Raw genomic sequence first — 18,312 nt, 5'->3', positions numbered from 1 at the left:
TGATAGGTTTTCACATCACTTAGGTAAGTAGGAGTGAAATTGCCAGGTCGCATGGTTAAGTGAATGTTTACTTTTATAAGAAACTGACAAAATACTGTATGAGTGAGAGTTCTAGTCACTTCACATCCTTGCCAGTGCGTGGTATTGCCAAGGCTTTGTTGTTGTTGTTTTGTTCTGTTTTTGTTTTTGTTTTTGCCTTTCTGGTTCTGTAATGTGAGACAGAATTTTAAGACTTCATCTTTTTTGGAACCATGATATTTCCATTTCCACATTGAGGCCACACTCAATACTTCTCCTCCCTTTACTTGGACTTTGTATTGTCCCTCTCATTAGATTACGGATTCCTTCGTGGATAAAGAACAAGTTTTAGCCACCTTTGTACGTAGGATGTGCTGCAATACCACCCCAAGTGTATAGATTTGCAATAGTAGGAAATAACACATGCTACTTAAATAAATGCTTCTATATGATCAGATTAGAGGAACACATAATGACATGATTAATGTACCCAAAACATAATCTCATTTGCTCAATTTTATCACTTGTTTTATAACCCAGAAATTTTAATAAAACTAAGCACTTTTCTCCCTTTTCAGGGATATTAGATATTTTCATTTGCTTTTGTGAATACTTATCTAAATGATAGATTTCTGTTTTCGTGCTTTATTAAGGTGTAAATTAGAAAAAACAAGATTTTTTTACTAGTTCTTAAGAGATTATGATCAGTTTATTTTACAAATTATATCACTTGCTTGTATTTTTCAAAAAATGGGCTATAATGTGTCATTATAATCATTTCAGATGTACAACATAATGATTTGATATCTGTATGTATCCCTAGGACCAATTTATTTCATAACTGGAAGTTTGTGCCTTTTGGCCCCCCCTTCACTCATTTTCCTCCTCCTCCCACCTATGGCAACTACAGTCTGTTCTCTGTACCAATGGGCTCATTTTTGCTGTTGTTATTCTTTTGTTTTGTTTTATTAGATTCCACATATAAGTGAGATCTTGTGGCATTTGTCTTTGTCAGACTTATTTCACTTAACATAACGCCCTCAAGGTCTATCCATGTTGTTGCAAATGACAAGATTTCTTTTTCTTTTTTTTTTTTAATTTTTTTTAATTTAATTTATTTATGATAGGCACACAGTGAGAGAGAGAGAAGCAGAGACATAGGCAGAGGGAGAAGCAGGCTCCATGCACCGGGAGCCCGACGTGGGATTCGATCCCGGGTCTCCAGGATCACGCCCCGGGCCAAAGGCAGGCGCCAAACCGCTGCGCCACCCAGGGATCCCAAGATTTCTTTTTTAATGGCTGAATAATATCCCTCTGTGTGTGTGTGTGTGTGTAATCACATTTTCTTTATCCCATCCATCAATGACACTTAAGTTGCTTGACTACTGCAAATAATGCTGTAGTGAAGACAGTAGCACAGATATCTTTTCAAGTTAGTGTTTTCATTTCCTTCAGATAAACACCCAGAAGTAGAATTGTTGGATCATATGATTCTTCTATTTTTAATTTAATTTTTTGAGGAACCTCCATACTGTTTCCCACAGTGGCTGCACCAGTTTGCATTCACACCAATGCTGCATGAAGGGTTTCCTTTTCTCTATATCCTCTCCAATGTTTGTTATTTCTTGTCTTTCTTGAGAATAGCCATTTTAACAGGTGTGAGGTGATCTCGTTGTGGTTTTGAATTTGTATTTCCTTGATGATTAGTGATGTTGAGTACCTGTTAGTCATCTGTATGCCTTCTTTGGAAAAATGCCTATTCAGATCCTCTGCCCATTTTTCAAAAATTGGGTTGATTGGTTTTTTTTTTTTTTTGGGTGAGAGAGAAAAAGTTAGAATTAGAGGGGGGATCCTGTCTGTAAATATCATTTATCTAGTGAGTTGGAGCAAGAAAAGAGGTCGAGAGTCACTGATAGAGACTCAAAGAATCTTAAAAATGGATGTGTCTTGGAAGTGCCATAGGCTAATCTCTCAGTATTTACAGGAATCCTGACTACAGCATCTGATCGAACAGTTCCATCATTGGTATGCTCACCTCTTCATATGGCACCACTGCATACATCCTTACAGCCAAGAGTTTCAAAACAAAACAAAAAAATAAACACTGGGAAGGCAGCTTCTGTTTTTCTGTAACATTATATTACATTAACCGTCTGTAGCACCTATGGAAATCTAAAAATGGAGTTTGGAGTCTATTGTGGCAGAAAAGATGTTCATCCTTGCATCATCCAGCCACGAGCAGAGTTAATTTCATTAACTTTAACATTGTAAAATGATACATATTTTGAGGAGATGAGCTCAGTTGCTTAAATGACATGAATCTTGGAACTTTTTTTTTTATAGATAACTCTTTCTGAAATTTTAGTTTTTGAATGGGAGTAAACTAACAACTTAGAGTTGTACCCAGAAGAAAATTTGTATAAGTTTTTAGAAGAAAATGTCTTAAATATAATCGACAAGCAGACCGGACTCTGAGTCCTTTAGTGGAAAGGATTCTTGCAGAACTTGAAAACAAGGGACTTTCTAACCTTAGACAATTCTCTTTCTTTGTTGTTGAAAAACATTTTATTTATCTATTCATGAGAGACACAGAAAGAAGGCAGAGACACAGGCAGAGGAAGAAGCAGGCTGCCCGCAGGGAGCCCAATGTGGGATTCGATCCCAGGATCTGGGATCATGCCCTGAACCGAAGGCAGACGCTTAACCACTGAGCCACCTCAGCGTCCCAACATTTCTCTTTCTACTGGCTAGTTTCTGGGGTGGTTTTGTACTCAGTGTCCACTTAGCTGGGATGAAAATCCATTCCCAGGATTCTCTTCCCTAAATAGTTCTTTAAGATAGTTGGCTACAAGGGAAAATTATGTGTGATTTGGAGGCGGAAGTAGGGCAGCAGCATTATTATGCTTGGAAGGACGGTGTGGTGCAACAGGCGGCTGCACCCTCATCTTCCAGCTCACCTTGGTGACATCAGGCAACAGCCAGGCTGCAGGTCCTAGCGTTCCACCACATGCTCTTTCTTAGCCTTTGCCCCGGGGGTCCATGAACAGCCCTACGGTGAAAAGGGCCAGCTCCTTCTATGGTTCCCCCAGGTCGCTGAGGTTGGAAGAGAGAGGAGTCCAACACTGATTCTGTTTTGTTTTCATGTGTCCCAGTCCCAGCGCTTTGTAGGTTCCAGTTTGTCCTTACTGGGCTCCACTTCATATCCAGCTTTTTTTTTTTTTTTTTTTTTTTTTACCACTCCCAGCACTGCTAACCTATAATGACTTCAGAACCAATACCAGACGCTTCCCACAGATTAAAAAAACTTTTTTTTTTTTTTTTAAGAATTTCTTTATTTGAGAGAGAGAGCAAGAGAGTACAAGCAGGGGAAGTAGCAGAAGGAGAGGGAGAAGCAGGCTCCCCGCTGAGCAAAAGCCCAACGTGAGGCTCGATCCCACTCGGATCATGATCTGAGCCAAGGCAGATGCTTAACCAACTAAGTCATCCGGGTGCCCCCCCACAGACTTTTTTTTATAAGCTCCCATGATTGTGTAAGATCTAAAATTCATAATAAATCCATGATTCCACATCCACTATAGTGGTCCTGCTTTCCTACTGATATGGCTTCCATTAAGTTGTTTCTATTTCGAATAGGTACTTGGTTACAAATATATTTATTTATTTATTTATTTATTTATTTTAAATTTTTATTTATTTATGATAGTCACAGAGAGAGAGAGAGAGAGAGGCAGAGATACAGGCAGAGGGAGAAGCAGGCTCCATGCACCGGGAGCCTGACGTGGGATTCGATCCCGGGTCTCCAGGATCACGCCCTGGGCCAAAGGCAGGCGCCAAACCGCTGCGCCACCCAGGGATCCCACAAATATATTTATTTTTTTAAAAGATTTTATTTATTTATTCATGAGGCATCCTGACATCCTGGTTACAAATATTCTTTTTGTGTATGGCTTTCTTTTTAAGAAAAAGTATGGTAGTATCAAATGCAATAGTACTGATTTATTTAGCCTAAGCATGTCATTTGATTCTACTTTGTTTTTAAGAGACTGTGAATATGCTCTTTGCTCAATTCTCCTCAAAACTACTGGGCTGGGGAACTGGGAGTCTTGTCCATGAGCAGAGAACAGAGGAAAACTAACAAACTAATTTGAGTTGCAGTTACTAGAGTTAAAAACCACCTGGCTAACTAACTGTTTCTTCAAAATTAACTTGTTTTACTCACGATAAAACATAAACATTAAAAATTTGAAAACAGGGACGCCTGGGTGGCTCAGTGGTTGAGGATCTGTCTTCAGCTCAGGCGTGATCCTGTGGTCCTGGGATCCAGTTCTGCACTGGGCTCCCTGTGGGGAGTCGCTTCTTTCTCCCTTTGCCTATGTCTCTGCCTCTCTCTCTCTGTGTCTCTCATGAATAAATAAAATCTTTAAAAAAAAATTGAAAACAATTCCAAGTAACCAATTTTTATCACAATGTATGTACATTGAGAGTACATATGTACCATCACTGGTACTTTAATCTCTTTAATATTTCTTAATATTAAGATTTTATGGTCTGTAAAGATAGAGAAGCATCTCTTCATCCTTACATCCTTACATATTAGCACATAGACAAGACTGTATTAAACATCGATTGATCTAAGTAAAGAGCAAATTTCAGCTTCCTGTTTTTTACAAAAAAGAAAAGAGCAGCAGTGCATGAGCAAACAACCACAACCAACTGCATCCTCTGATGCTTTTCTCACTATTATGTAGAAACTCCAGCAGGAAACCACAGCTATATCCTTTTCACCAGTATAGAAAAATCTTATGAATTGCTGGGAAGCATAAAACAGCTCTATTGATATTACATAGATAGTTGTGACAATTTATATTCACCACATCCAGGTGCTTTACATTTTCACAATGTTTCTCAAGGACAAATTCCTCAGAAAAAGTCATAGTGATACTTATGCCATAACCACTTGTTTGGGGGTAAACTACATAGAAAAATAATGCCACTGAAACTCAACTCCTCCCTCAATGTAGTTTATTTTTTTTAAAAAAACTGATAAATGCTAAACTTTTGCATTTCACTCCATCTTGTAAAAATTTCTAATTGACCGAAGATACATTATTTTGTACTCAAAAATCATGACAGTACTAATTGTCACCTTTGTATTCAAAATAGCCCAAGAATTAGACCTTTTTATGTATGAGATGTACAAACCCCTTTCTTTTCTCATGCATAATCTCATTCAGGATTTGCACTGCACATGTTTTTAAACTTGTAATATGAGCCTTGACAATGTGTTTTATCAATGAAGGGTCTTTCCAATGAAGATCTCTTAGTCGTTTAGGAAGTACAAAGAAAAGATTATGGCAGAAGTCCAGGGCTTCAACAACTTTAACTTTAATGGGAATCACAGACATGTAGACTCATTTCACACAGAAGTCAAAGAGTACAGACCTTGAGCTCTCTAGCATGTCTACAACACCAACTACAGAAATTCTCCACAGGCTGTTTGTTCCATGAATGTGCATGAAAATAAATGAATGCATAAATTCTTGGCGGTGATGGAGTGGGAGGATAACAAGGGCACCTCCAAGTTCCAGAAAAGGCTAAGGAGACCTCAAATTCAGAAAACAGGCCCAAGATAGAAAAAAAAAAAAAAAAGATCATTTCTTTTTTTGGACATAAAAACTCGAATTTTTCTTAACAATTTCTGGACCAAACTGTTCATTTCTAGGAAGAACCTGATGTGCCTTGGGCAATGACATGACTTCAAGTACCACTTTCACAGATTGTGACATTGGTGTGCCACTTTGAAGGTTTTTGCCTATGGTGCTTTTTATTGAAACTATTTTTTACTTAAATTTTGTATTCAAGGGCAGCCTTGGTGGCTCAGCGGTTTAGCACCGCCTTCAGGCCAGGGCCTGATCCTGGAGAACCAGGATCGAGTCCCACGTCAGGCTCCCTACATAGGGCCTGCTTCTCCCTCTGCCTGTGTCTCTGCCTCTCTCTCTCTCTCTCTCTCTCTCTGTGTCTCTCATGAATAAATAAAATCTTTAAAAAAAATTTGTATTCAATTGACTTTAACTGGTCCACTGGTTGAAAATATTTGCCTAGTCTTAAGAAGTGGTAAAACCACATGTTTCATGTGCTAGTAATATATTTTTAAAATAGCACATAGTATATTTATATAAGACATATTTTTAAAATATAGCATATTTTAAAAATATACTTCTAAATTTATTCTTAATATATTTACATTAAAAAATTCAATAACTATTAAAATAAAAAGTAAATCTGTATACCATCTAAGATCATCTTACAGGACACTGGTCAAAATCTCTTGCGTTTTGAAATTAGTGCCCTTTACCATGCCATCCCCCTGGAACAAAGCATTCAGAGTTTGAAACCACACAAAGTGGTAAAGACATTCCAGACTGATGACAAGAATCCAGTAATAAGAGCAATGCCTGTAGGTGACTTCTGCCTGTTTTTTTTTTTAACTAGAAAAAAATCAACTGCCTATTAAGGAACTAAAAATAAATGAAGGCAGAAGTCATGGCTTTAAAAACAATTAGTGGATTTTCATTTTCAAAATGACAGAGATAACATATATTCATCCTCCCACCAACTCTCATTAATTATTAGAAATATAGTTCTAAGAAAGACCTTGTCTCAAATGAGCCTTCTGTACATAAACTGCCTTTTTCTCAGCCTTTAATTTGCAACTGGAACACTTAGTGCAAGCTATAATGAGGAATTGCTCAACTTTCATAAGTAAATGAGTATCTGTGATTAAAACATCAATCACAGAAACACTAGTTCTATAAATAGTGTCTGAGTCCAAAGTCCATAGGTAGGGCTAAACACAGGCACATGCTTTGCTTTTCTTGTTAGATGTGTGTATGCGCACGTGTGTATGCACGTGACTATCTGATGTGTATTTGGTTCTTCTTTTGAGAAGCAAAGAAGCTCTGTTTGCTGAACATATGTGTCACCTGGATATTTTGATAAAAATTTTTGTTTTCCAATTTAAACCACCTATATGATGATTTGTAAAGTTTTAACCTAAAGTGTTTGTCCTTGAACTCACTCTGCTTAAAACCCGACTTATCTCTGATTTAGAGGCTTTCAATTTGGCTTTTCAGCAACACAAAATGAAACCTGACATAGGAGAAATCAGTCTATAAAATACAACCTATTCTTTTTATTTTGACCCAGTGGTAATAATAATTAATAATGTTGACACACTGCAGTGTGGCGCAGTTACAAAGCCTGTGACCTTTGAAGCTGGATGACTGAATGTGCACACAGCTCAGTTATTATCTGAGGGACCATGGGCTAGTTTAAGTTTTTAATCTGTTTCCTCATCTCTAAAATGGGGGGAAGCCCAAGGCAGCTGCTTAACTGACTGAGCCACCCAGGTGCTCCTATACTTCATCTCCTAAATAAATTCCTATTTCCAGTTTGAGGAATGCTTTTATTTCATTTGCATTGTACAAACCTCATAGATTGGTCTAAATGAGAAATGGGTTTCGCATGTCACTAACAGAAAAGCCTAAAGAATGCAGTTCTATACAGATCTGTAGTCTCTCCATCTCCTGTTTCCTTATAGTGGGAAGTAGGTGGATGAAGAGAAATGAATTAGGATTCTCTTATGTCCTAGGACCAAGATGGCAAAAGTGCCCTGAGTGGTTCCCTTAGGCTCTTGCTCCCCCTTTACCCTGCTTTATTTCTTTTTCCTTATGTGTTTGGCTGGGCTTTCATTCTCGTCTACTTATCATCATTGGTTCTAAAGTCTAGGTACTGTCCTCTTCTCTTATTTCCCCTGTGTCATTACCTTCTAGGGGAAGGCAAGAAAGGTCTCTTCTCAGCAGGGGTGAATACACGAGATGGAATCACTCACCAGGCATTCCAGAGACATAAAATTACCACTTGAACTTCCAGGGTCTTCACCCTGGAGAAGACGACTAGGGAAGAGGGGAAAAAAGCATAGCAAAGGACATGGGGTTTTTCATGGAGCAACTATGAAAACACCCAAGTGTTTTCAGTACCTCAAAAGGGGCACATTACCCAATAATGGTCTGATTCCAGATCATCTTCCAAAGTGATGGATTAAGGAGGCGATCCTTGAGAGTCTAGGCAATAATCCAAAACAGTGGCCTTTAACTTGTCTTCAAATACACTAGTGTATTACAAATCGTTTATGGTAAAGTACCACTGAAAGCAAGTGATCTATTAAAAGACTAACTTAGAGCAGTTTTCTCTAATGTCATTTACACTAATCTCAATGATAAAATAATTTCTGTAATAATGTTACTCTCATTTATCTCACTTGCATTTGTAGATGTTTTCTTGACTAGAAGAAAAAGGGAAGGAATGAAGTTATATTGAGGTTCTGGTATACTCATGGAGATTTCCTATAGCATATAAACTAGCTGCTAATAGAAACTTAGATGATTTCTTAATCTGACACCTGCCCCATATTGGTCACATCTGCTACCCGCTGTTTCTTAGTTGTTTTTAGCAGAATGAAGTTGAAAATACACATGTCGACATTTTTATTTTTGCTGACATTAAGGAAGTATAGTGTGGGAAAGGCTTCCCTCTCGTTTTCACATTGGCCTGGCTGGGAAGAAAGGAACCCAGGTGTGGTGAGCAGGTGGTGGAGCTGAGAGGGGGAATGGAAAGTTAGTGAACTGCCAGGGCCTAAAGGAAGAAAGAGAGGGGTTCAGGGGTGTCTGTTTGGGACAGAAAAAGAATCCTGGTTGTTAGGCTGCCAAGGGAATTCCCAAGGATCCTCACCAGGAAAAGAGCCCACTCTAACTCTGCTGAGCCATATTTATTAAAATGTTTCTGTAGGCCAGAAGTCTGGGAATTATTTGACAGTTCAGAGTATGTTTTATTCATTTTTGAAGGCCGAGCACATAGTGCAAGGCCTAACATATACATCAAGTACTTGATACAAATGTATTAAGTGATCCAAGCACCATCTTCCTTAAATCAGAGCTTCGGCCAGCCCCTATACTTCATCTCTTTTCTTTAAAAAAAAAAAAAAAAAAAAGATTTTACTTATTTGAGAGAGAGAGAAAGCACACACTCACAAGTGGTGGGCCAGGGAGGGGGGCGAGAGGGGCAGAGGGAGAGGGAGAAGCAGACTCCCCGCTGAGCAGGGAGCCTGATGCAGAGCTGCATCCCAAGACCCTGGGATCATGACCTGAGCCCAGGGCAGCTGCTTAACTGACTGAGCCACCCAGGTGCTCCTATACTTCATCTCCTAAATAAATTCCTATTTCCAGTTTGAGGAATGCTTTTATTTCATTTGCAAAGCAGAAGTAACTGAAACAGCCCCAATCCATCAAGTTCACATTATTAACTTTTATCATCCCTCCCCGAGAGTTAGACTCACTACTCAAAAGCCACAAACCCCAGAGGGATGATCTTTAAAAACTCATCATTACAATTTTAAACATTGAAATAACCACCAGGGGAAATAGGAGGAGAGTTCTTCCTAAGAGCATGGACGTTCTGGTGTGACTAAATTTACGTTATTTAAAAATCGCTAAGAAAAATTATCTTTAACCCTAAAGGATTGTAACACCTATGGTATTTTATATAGTATCAATAGATTTGAGGTGATATGAGGCCTAATACTTACAGACTTGGACATCAGCCTACAAGGACACGCACTCTGCCCGAGGAAAGCATAGAGTCGAGGTAGCACTGTGTCCTCTGTTGGCTTCTACGCTGCTATTCCCAGCACTGTCTCCTTGGAGCGAAGCTGCCAAAGTGCCGGTGCTCTGGGATTAATAATTTGAAGTGAGGATGTTTTTAGAAGCGAGGTAGGAGGCACGATGTGGGGGTGGTATGCACCGAAGTGTGCCCGAGGTAGGAAAGGAGCAGCAGTAGTTGAGGAAGAATGAGATTTCAGAGAGCTATTAGTGAAGAGCTTTCTCTCCTTTTGAGATCTGCCGAGTGTTTCCTCTTAGTATCTCCAAAGGGCATCAGTCTTTATTTCCAAAATGAATAGATCAACTCCACCCGTCAGCTCACTGCTGGCCATAGGAACGGACCAGTCCCACAGGAGCCAGTGGCCAGACTGGGCCGGGATCTGAGCGATGGGTGGACAGCACGGCCACTGCCATGGTCCGATGAGCATTTCTCGGCTGTACAGACAGAGCCACAGACTGGGATAGGAGTTCATACTCCTTCTGACAGTTTGTTCTCAACAGAGTGCACCACGACTTGAAGGACTGAGATAGGCTTTGGGCTTCCGGGAGGCTATGTGAATCTGGTAGATATCTAAAGACTGGTACATAACATAAAGATATGGGGCATTTGGAAATACCTAAAGCCATCTGATGTAAAACTGTAGTTATTGGTTAAGTTAAAGAGTAAATACATTGTTGTTTAGATGGTTTATTTTGTTTGCTTGTTGCCAAATGTGGAATAGTGAAAAACAAACAAGCAAGCAAACAATTCACTATTCTCTTACTAAGAGACAAAGTCAACTCAGTTTGTACTCATTAACTTTTCACAGAATCTACGTATTTTCATGATGAAAACTTTATAGACTCTCATTAGGGTTTACTGGGAGTTCGCTACCTTCACAGGATGATCTCTCTACTTTGTAGAGTCGTGTCAATTTCATGAGGACTCGATGATACTTAGAAAACACCTAGTCCAAACTTCCCAGACTCGGTTCCTATTAAACACAGTTGTTGAGTACAAGCGACTTATATGAAGCCTCAGTGTCAGAGAGACAGTAGGGAGTAGTGGGGGCTAGCGTGAAATAAAGAGACAGCACATACTGTTATTTAGCTCCTACCCAGAGAATAACCATCAGTGTTTCATTTTGTATAATAGATCTCTTGATTTTTAAATATTGGCTTACTTAAAAAAGAAATACCTGCAAGCCAAATAAAACATGATCTTCCTGCTGGACCCAGAAACTGCCAGTTTTTAATTTTTAATCTGGTGCATACATCTTCGAACCTGAGGTCGGGACAGGTCAAGTGAAGTGCACCAGGTGTCTCAGATGCTTGCCGCCAAGGATTCTTCTGCTCTGAGAATCTATATGTATAGACATGAAATCATCCCCACATGAAAGGAGATTGCATAGGCATTTCCATTCACTTAATGAGAGCTCAGCCCCTGACCCTGACATAGACAGATTTCTGTTCTCTGACAGCTTTCAGAACATGCTCAACATGAAAACAAGACCAAATCTCCACACCCATTTGTCATAAGCAATTTTTACTCATTCAAGGATGCAAGGGGAAATGTACATCCATTTATTAACCTTTGAGCTGATTAAAATTCTTATTAGCATTAAAATTCTAGTTGCTTCATTTTTACCTGAATTTTTTAAGGAGAAATAATTTGTAGGATTCAAAGAAAGCCATGCTTAGGAAACAAAGTAACTAAGTATAAATTAAAAATTCATGCTATGTAGAAGAAAATAGTTAGGGACAGGGCATAAGAATCATGGAGGGTTTTCTGAAATAACTGATCTTTAAATCATTATTTTGAGGGGCTTGAGAAGCTAATTTAGGATGAGGGACCGAGCCTTCCAAAATGATGTAATGGCAAAGGCAATGCCAAAGTCCAATGAAGTGGAATCCACGATGAATCAAATATCTTTTGCATTTTTGAACAACAGATTTTAAAAAGTGTATCAGGAGAAAGCAAATTCATATCAGAGTAAAAGAGAAGAAAAACAATTAAAAATTTCTAGCTTGTATTCAGCGGCCCTGTCCTACACAGCCATAATTCAGAATAAAAATCTGGAGCTGATGCAAAATTCTGAATCCTGATGATATCTGCCATATTGTACTTATTAAGGCAGATGCATAGGCACAGACTATCACATTTTAGATAAACTGTCAACAGGAATTGAAGCAAAAAAGATGCTCTGATGACTGAGAATATAGGGAACACAAATGCTTAACTCCCTCAAGCGTTTAATTTACCCAAAGTTGTACATTATAAAAAAAGAGAAGAGTCTCCCATAGACATAATATGGTTGTTTTAATTTTAGGTTATTTAGGAATCAAGATCCTAAAAAAACCACCAAGAGTCTATTCCCATAAAACATCTTGATTATCCCCCCTAAACCAGATCTCCCACTTTGCTGGACCATTTGCAATTCAGGCTTAAAAAAGGATCCTCTGCAACTCCTTTTCTCCAGAAAATTAGTAGATGCAAATGTGATTTTTTTTAAGGAGCTCTGGAGCTCTCTGTCCAGCTGTTACTGAATTAGCCAGAGCTCCAAGGTCCCTGGAGGTGCCTGTGACTTTGGGACTTTTTACTCTCTAGCCTTGAGTTTTTTTCAGGGGTTGCTTGGTTCTTCGGCAAGTATCACAAGCTGTGACTATTGACTAAAGCAATCTTCCCAGGGCTGGCTTGGGTATCCATTGGGTTTAAGACACAAGAATTAACATTTTTAAATTGAATCTGGTGTGTAAGGCCAAGAAAGCACCGTGCCTCAGATCACACAGCTGGTGCCCACAATTTTTCTGCCACATCAGTCCCCTGGGACAGAGATCACTGCACTGTCACTTAGAAAGGCTCACTGCATTGACACTCAATTTGGGAGGAAGGGCTGCAGGAATAATTAAATTCCCTTCCCCCCACCACTCTGGAGCCATTCAAATCCTCTCTTCAGACCCTATTCCTTCTCCCCCTAGCAGAGAATCAGTAAAGAATTAGAGAGCAGAGATCTAGATTTTAGCCCCAGCTCCAACAATGATTAGGACAAGCTACTCACTCATTTGGGACTCACCTGGAATCTTTTTATTTCCCGGTATGTATTAAATGCAGGACCAAGCAGTGGTGTTCAAACCTGACTACTGAAATCACTTTAGGACCATCACAAAATAATAGGTTTCTAAGCCCTGCCTCCAGATTCAGATTCAGATTCAATGGGTCATATTTAACCTTCCAGTTAAGGGTAAGTTATTACTGCCTAGTAATAATAATTCAGCCCCCCAATTATGCTGCTAGCTTTAAAATAAAACCAACAAGCTAATTACAGACATGAAAAATTAGAAATCTGTTATTGTGTTGCCAACTCCAATAAGCCCAGATAAAAAGCTGTGAACATTTTTCTTACTGGCATTCAAGACAGTAAGTAATCTAAATTGTAAGTGCATTTACATCCACCCCCCCCATGAAATTCAATAATGTCTTTTCAATTCAAATGCAGCCTCTAAATGTTTTTACTATTCCAGACTTGAGTCTCAGGCAAAAAACAAAAAAAACAAAACACAGGTACAGAGGTGATCACTAATCTGAACATTCTGATGTGGCAAGAAGGAGATGAAAAGAATCCAAGACATCTTTCTAAAAAAGTGGATCTCCATATTGGACCGAACTCCAAATCATCTCAAGGCACCTGAGTATTTCAACTGATGCTGTTCTTCTGGTTAAAGGTATAATTTTATTCAAATAAAACAGAACAGATCACTGTTTCATTCCGTGGGAAAGAGCAAGAGCTGAAAGAAGCTCACCAAACATTTTAAAAAATACGAGTGAAGACTTTCTCATTGGATTTTATCTCCTCAAGATAGCCATCAGGATGCAGCAAAACACACAGAGGTTAATGTCTCAAAATGAATACAAACCTATTTAAATATTTAACCAAAGTGATGAACAAGTCATAGAGCAACTGAAGAATAAAATCTGGCAGGTTCTGGCCTTCCTTTTGGGGTTGTGAGCACCAAGCGGTCTGTTTCATCCTCATGAAGCTGCGGGTTTCCAGAAAGCATGGGGCTTTCTACCCATGAGGCACACAGGAAAGGAGACTTAGAGAAGAGAAAGGTTTGCTGGACTTGTGACAGTCACTTGATCACCCCTGTCCCTCTGTGCCAGTGATTGTCCTTGTGTTCTGAGAAATCAAATGCTCATACTACAATGTGGTGTATCATGTGATTTCAATTGTTTATTAAATTCGATCGAAACAAGGCCTAGCCAGTAAATTGTTGCAAAAGAGACTTTCGTAAAGGCAGGAAATGACAGATTTATGATGTTATGGCCATTTTGCCTAGAGTTTAAGAAACCAGTAGTATTAGGAAAAGAAATCTTAGGTATAAAATAAATAGCAACTTGCGAGTGGGATTTTAGTCTAAACGGAAATTCTGCTACAACTCTCTCCCCCAACTCAATGTTCATTTTTTTCTTTCCTAAATGATTCTTAAAAAAATCTCACATTACCCACCTCATTCTTTGCTTCCTCCCTCTATAACATTGTCCCTTTCTCACTGCCCATCCAGATCCACTCATCTTTCATAGACTAGCTCACCTTCCACCTCCTCCTTGAAGCCTTTCCAGATTAATGCAGTCTGCAAGGTCTCCTCACATGATACTGCTGTGAATCAATGGCAAGTCATGATGTCTTGCCGTTCTCAGGGCAGCTTGGCTATTCAGAATACTGTGTAAATGCTTATGTATCAGATCTCCCCAACTGCCTCTTGGGATCTTGCAAACTGGAAGCATCTCTTCTTTGTCACTTAAAACAGTAGCTTCTGGACTTTTTGGAACATGATGCATAGTAAGATATACATTCTACATCACAGTCCTATGTGTATATATGCCTACGAATATATACTTGATTAAAAAGTTCCATGAACTATACTTACTTATCCTTTTATTCTGTTTTACTCTATTTTATTTTTTAAAAAAATAAAAATAAAAATGCCATCGGACCCAGTAAAACGGACTTCACAATGGGTTGTGACCATTCTAGAGGGGCATTTACTGATTACTATGGTACTACTGTACATATTTCTCTCACTTAAAACATAATGTAAAAATTGTATGAGACCTTTTGGTTCTCTTTAGCATGTGTTTCTGAGTTACTTTTTTTTTTTTTTTCATTCTGTTTTTCAGACCATCATACCTGCGCCTCTTGGAGTCATCTGGGACAGTTAAATCCTTGCATAGACAGTCTTTTCTGTCTTTTTGCCCTGAGCACTGTTATCATACAAATAAGATTCTCTGCACTTCTATAAAACTCCATTTTCTCATTCCCTTTCATTTTCACCATACGCAAAGTAGGTAGTAGACATTTTGTGGATGAAGAAATTGAGGCACAGAGAATTATGACTTTCTCAAGGGCATGTCTCCGTTTTAATCAGGTTATTACAGGTTCATAAATAGAGTTTCTAGACATTTGAAGATTATAAAGTTGGGTGACACGAACAACATAGTGCCTCCATATAAATGACGTCCCTAATTTACCCAGGGAACCAGTTTCCGGACCAGAGGAGTTAGCGGCTCTATGGGATTTCAGTTCGAGGCTCGATTCGCTTCCTTTCAACCTCCTCTTTCCATCTTTGTCTACTCACAGTGTTTCACCCACCTAGACCTACTTGTTATTCCTGGGCCTCTTCATTCCTTGGTCCTTGTACCAGGACGGCTCCTCTCTCTTCTCTTTACCAGACGAGTTCCTCTGGTCCTCCAGGTCTCTGGGCACCTCCTTGTCCTCTCTACCTCCACAACCTGGATTCCCAGCTCCCTGTGCAGGCCCTGTCACAGCACTTAACCAGCCGGTACTTCCTGACTCCCAAGTTTGGCCCGCAGAGGCTGTGTCTCACTCACTCTTCTATTCCACAGTCTAGGGCCATGGTGAGTTCCGGGTAGACAAATATTGAATGCATGAATGAATCAATGAATGTATACATCGAGGGCAGAAACTGTTACCACTGAAGAAACTCAGGTGTGAGCTAGGGCTGGAATTGTGTGTCTTGAATCTCTGAGGCCAGTCTTTTAGGATTTTGGATTCTGTGACTGCTATCTTAATGCTTCCCCATAAGCTGTAGAGTTTCTGACTGAAAATTCTTCTAGTGAAGGAGAGCTGTATCTAATATATTCCTTTACATATATTTGAGGCACAATCAAGAAAATTTCGCAGGGTCAAATAATTAAGGCAAGTGTACTGAGGCGATTAAAAAAACACTCAAATTTCAGAACACCTTGTTGGACCCCACCCGGACCTCCAACTGAGATTGATCTGATTCAGGTCATGCTTCAGGACTCGACCTCCCATACCAAGCTCAGCGCTTATGATTTTGTCCTCATCATTTCCATAAAAGTCCAGTTAGTGACGAGGTGAAGCTTCACTACCACACAACATACTCTGCACGGATTTCCATGAGTTCCTCTGCTCTGTTTCCAAAATAAATCCCAGTGATATAACATCTAGACTCGCAGGGGCTATTACTACTTTTTTTTTCTGTTTATGAATCAACAACCGATTTCCTCCCCTGCCCCTCACCAACACATAAAAACTTGGAAAGTGCCCTTTGTGATTCTATTTAAAAAACATTCTCTAATAAAACTTCTGTCGTTCACAGATAGCGAGACAGAGCAGATTTTCTTCTTTATGCTGTGACTCATGTGTCTTTATACCCAGACTTAGGGCAGGCCAATGGTGAACACAATGGAAAAGAAAGAATAGTTTATAACTAGAAAATAAGCACATTCGAGAGAAGTACACTCAAAGCATTATCGAAGTAAAATATGCAGCAGTGCCAACAAGAGCAAACAAAAGCCCACGCAAGAGATGTGTAAATATTTCATGAAGCTAAGCCTTAATCAACTCTCTCTCCAAATCTTGCTGGTGTTGTAAACACTTCAGTTTCTTTCAGTCCCATCATGACCCAGATTCCTCGCAAAAATAAAATGAAAACATGGTTCTTTAACAAACGTGTCGTGAAAAATATTCAGGTGGGTCATACCCAGGTATTGCTTTAACAGGAAGGAGATACCTTAATGAAAGGCAGTTGCTCCTTGGTGACTCTGAGCTGCTTTCTCCCTTCCTCCTCCCTTGCCTTTTCCCCCACAGCCTCTGCTGCTTTCTGGGCATTCACATCATCTTAACCTTGAACTGCCTACATACACCCCAAGCAGAGATCTCTCCCAGTGCTTTTTCTGGAGGCCCTTTAAATCCGACAGTGGTTTGCCGCCTTCCCACCACCCAAAATTCACTTCCCAGTGTCCAAGTACCTCCCTTCCCCTGCACCCCCCCCCCTTTCATTGTCCATTGTTGCGTCTGAAATTTTGCGTATAACCCTTTAGATCTGCCTGGATAGGATGAAAATCTGTTGTGTGTATTGGCCGGCACTGTTCTTCAGATGTTTTCTAAAATCCATCTCCCAAGAACCATTTATAGCCCTTAGTCTCTACCTTGATTTAATGTGGTTCCAAAGTTCACCTCTAGATACTGAACAGGTCCCTACAATGCTTTCCCTTTATCAACCTCTGCCGGCCCTCCTTCTCTCTCCACCTATTTCAAGAAAAAAAATACATATATATGTACAGGTGTGCGTGTATTAATGCATATACACACACAACTATAGTGTTTCGACTCTAAAGAGAATAAGCATGGGAAAACGAGAAAAATGCAAGTATAGTATTACCACGCGCGCGCACACACACACACCTACGTGGACTGCACAGTGTGCAGACCCGATTGATTTTACCCCCGCCCAGAACGAGGACACCAGGCATCTCTTCCCTTTACCTTCGAAGCCAGAGTCTCAGGGAGCAATGACCTTGCAGAGAAATTCATCACCTGCGAGAAAGACTGGCCCCTCCTGGGGCGCAGGATGGGATGGGGACGAGAGCAACAGGCAAGGGGTCACCGGGCACAAGCTGGGGCCCAATCCCCCCGCGGCAGTCCCGGGCACCCCGCAGAGCTGCGGCGGCGCGGGCGGGACGCGGGGCAGGGGCGCGGGGGGCGGTCCCCCCCCCCCCCCGGCCGCCGCTCGCCTACCTGCTCTGCCCGGCTCTGCCCGGCTCTGCCCGGCTCTCCCCGGCTCTGCCCGGCGCCGCGGGGCCGCTGCCTGCGCTGCGGCGGGGATTCCCCGTCGCATATCCCAAGCGCGGCTCTCGGCGCCTCGCGGGTGGCCCCGGCGGGCTCCGGGGCGCGGTCCCGTTTAGACCCGTTCCGGGAGCGAGCCGGGCGCTCGCAGGAGCTGGAATCACCGTGCAGAGAGCAGAGGCGCGCGCAGCAGCGGGCGGGGCCGCGGGGCCGCGGGGCCGCCCCCACCGCGGGGCCGCAGCCGCCGCCGGGCGCCGAGCCAGCGGGAGGCGCGAGTGCACGCGCCCGACCGCGCCTCCGTCAGGCCCGGGGCGCCCACCCGGCCGGGCGGCGGGGGCGCTGCGGCTTCGCGGCGGGGGCGGCGGCGGCGGCGGCGGCGAGGGCGGCGGGACGCCGAGCTCCGCCCCCGCCGCGCCCCGGCCCAGCCTGCCAGGTCCCCGGGGAAGGGTTCGCCGCGGGGCAGGCTGCGCCCCCGGGCCCGGGCC

General features: G+C 41.3%; 1 protein-coding gene across 2 annotated transcripts in view; it reads right to left on the bottom strand.

The window, feature by feature from the left end:
* The window catches only part of GPRIN3 (GPRIN family member 3), a 69,126-nt gene extending 51,150 nt beyond the window's left edge, over window positions 1-17,976 (bottom strand). The window contains exon 1 of one of the 2 annotated variants that reach the window (XM_072755661.1): window positions 17,780-17,976. The gene's annotated coding sequence lies outside the window, so the exon portion shown is untranslated. Of the gene's footprint in view, window positions 1-17,527; window positions 17,699-17,779 lie in introns of those variants that run through there. The other variant, XM_072755662.1, reaches the window with a different exon arrangement.
* Window positions 17,977-18,312: the final 336 nt, after the last annotated feature.

Source organism: Vulpes vulpes, chromosome 4 (assembly GCF_048418805.1).
Source record: "Vulpes vulpes isolate BD-2025 chromosome 4, VulVul3, whole genome shotgun sequence".
Taxonomy (NCBI): Eukaryota; Metazoa; Chordata; class Mammalia; order Carnivora; family Canidae; genus Vulpes; species Vulpes vulpes.
The sequence above is the reverse complement of the archived record's forward strand: the minus strand, read 5'-3'. Positions and strand labels throughout refer to the sequence as shown.